The sequence below is a fragment of the Tachysurus fulvidraco genome, chromosome 10, assembly GCF_022655615.1.
Source record: "Tachysurus fulvidraco isolate hzauxx_2018 chromosome 10, HZAU_PFXX_2.0, whole genome shotgun sequence".
NCBI lineage: Eukaryota > Metazoa > Chordata > Actinopteri > Siluriformes > Bagridae > Tachysurus > Tachysurus fulvidraco.
This window is the reverse complement of record NC_062527.1, coordinates 24433760-24436547: the sequence shown is the minus strand read 5'-3', so window position 1 is coordinate 24436547 and position 2788 is coordinate 24433760.

The following is a 2788-nucleotide window of genomic DNA, read 5'->3' as shown; positions in this document are numbered from 1 at the left end:
ACCTTAAAGTCTATGCTTCGGACCTACTGTTACAGTCAGGGAAAGGACTGGGATGAAGGGATTCCCTTAATGTTATTTGCCATTCGTGATGCAGTGCAAGAGTCACTTGGGTTCAGCCCAGCCGAATTAGTCTTTGGTCATACTGTTCGTGGTCCTTTAAAACTGTTACAGGAAGAGTTCTTGTCTCAGAGCTCTAGGAAATCTCCAGTCAAGAGCGTCGTAGAGTATGTTAGTGCCCTTCGTGAGCGTCTTCATGCAGCTTGTGAATTAGCCAAACACTCGCTGGCTACAACACAGTCCCGTATGAAAATGCGATTTGATAAAGATGCAGTGGAGCGTACATTCCAAGTAGGGGATGAGGTTTTGGTTTTATTGCCATTACCAGGTTCAGCTCTCCACACTAAGTTTTCTGGGCCCTATTTTATTGAGTCTAAGTTGAGTGACACAGACTATGTTGTAAAGACTCCTGATCGGAGAAGGAAGTCTCGTGTTTGCCATGTTAATATGCTTAAGCCGTATGTTTCTCGATCTACCCCGGATGTTAGTTCGGCAAGTCCAGAAGAGGTTTCAGTAGCGGTTGTCTCTATGGGAGTACCACCGTCTGATTATTCTCCTGAAATGGATGGGCTCTTCCTAGGTAGTGCTTGTTTTCCAGGTGCTCATTTGAAAAATTCAGAATGGTTGTGTAATATGCAGGTCAAACTTGCTCATTTGTCACCACCGGCCCGAAGAGATGTGATTAGTCTTATTCAACAATTTCCATCACTTTTTTCTGACATTCCTTCACGTACCACTGTTCTTAAACATGACATTGATGTTGGTGATAATGCCCCTGTTAAACAACATGCATACAGAGTTAATCCCACAAAGCATGCCATGATGAAAGCAGAAACTGATTATTTGATGGAAAATGGTCTTGCTGTGCCTAGCTGTAGTCCCTGGTGTTCACCCTGCATACTAGTTCCCAAACCTGATCGAAGCTTTCGATTTTGCACTGATTATAGAAAGGTTAATGCTCTAACTAAAGCAGATGCTTTCCCCCTACCCAGGATGGAGGATTGTGTTGATCGGATAGGTAGTGCTAAGTTTGTAACGAAGTTGGATCTTCTGAAGGGTTATTGGCAGGTTCCACTAACCCCACGTGCATCAGAAATTTCTGCGTTTAGTATACCCGATAGGTTCCTCCAATATACGGTTATGGCTTTTGGTCTAAAAAATGCTCCTGCTACATTTCAGCGTCTTATGTCTCAGGTCCTAGGTAATGTAGACAACTGTGAGGTCTACCTTGATGACGTGGTTGTGTTTTCAGACACATGGAGCAGCCATGTTGGCACCCTAAGTAAAGTGTTTGCTAACTTTCAAGCTGCCTCCCTTACACTCAACCTAGCAAAATGTGAATTTGGTCAAGCTACGGTGACCTACCTGGGAAAACAAGTCGGGCAAGGTGTGGTTCGCCCTGTGGAGGCTAAGGTTGAGTCTGTCGCCTCTTTTCCTGCCCCCAAGACTAAACGGGAGCTTAGGCGATTTTTGGGAATGGCTGGGTATTATAGGAGTTTTTGTAAAAACTTCTCGGATGTTGTATTGCCTCTTACAAATCTCCTCCGTGGTTCAATCCCCTTTGTGTGGTCTTCTAGCTGCCAAGCCGCCTTTGAATCGGTAAAATTACTGTTATGTAGTGCTCCTGTTCTTTCAGCACCTGATTTCAAGAAACCTTTTAAACTTGAAGTAGACGCAAGTGGTACTGGTGCTGGTGCTGTCTTAATACAAGAGGACATTCATGGCATAGACCACCCTGTCAGTTTCTTCTCACGCAAGTTCAACCGCTACCAACTAAACTATAGCACTATTGAGAAGGAAGCCCTTGCCCTTTTGCTTGCGCTTCAATACTTTGAAGTTTACATTGGGTCATGCCCTGATCCCGTTATGGTTTTTACAGACCACAATCCCCTAGTGTTTTTAAGTCGTATGTCAAACAACAACCAACGACTTATGCGATGGTCTTTAGTTTTGCAAAGTTTTAACTTGGAGATTCGGCATAAGAAAGGTTCTGAGAATGTGGTGGCTGATTCGTTATCACGAGGCCATAATTGAAGTTGAACCTGACGTTCACTTTTAAGGGAGGGGGTGTTACGCCTTTATGTTTTGAATTTTGCTTATTATTTTTGTGACTGTCACTGGTGTCTTTCGGTGTCTGGTTCTTGTTTCAGCCCCTCCAATTACGTCACATATCCGCCTGCATGCCATTGGACGATCATCATGACACTCTATGCCCCGCCTCTTCGTCGTGCTATTGGCTGGCAGCGAATTTCAGGTGGACATTTAAACCACGTCGGCGAAAGTGAAAGGGGGCGCGGTTTTGAATGGTGGTATGCTGTGGCTTGTGTGCCGTACTACCCCGGTTGTGCAAAACACGGTGTATTGTCGAAATTGTGGGTTGTTTTAGTCATTTTGTGTTTTCTGCCTCGTTGTATGAGTGTCCTGTTGTATGTGTTTTTCATGTAGATTTTTGTAAATATGGTTATATGTGGACCTTGTAAATACACACTATTCGGTGGTTTGTAGGAAGTCGGTGCCAGTTTTGTTATTCGGTTTATTATTGTTTTTGGCGAGATAAGGAGCGAGGGAAGGACATGTACTTTCTTTTCTTTTCTTTGGATTAGGTTCAGGGAGTTGTACTTGTTGAGTTAGAGGGAGTTTTATTTATTATTTTGGCCTTTCCGACTTCTGAAGCTGACACCACCTAAATAAAATAATTACAAGAAGGAAACTGACATGCCGCGTTCTGTTA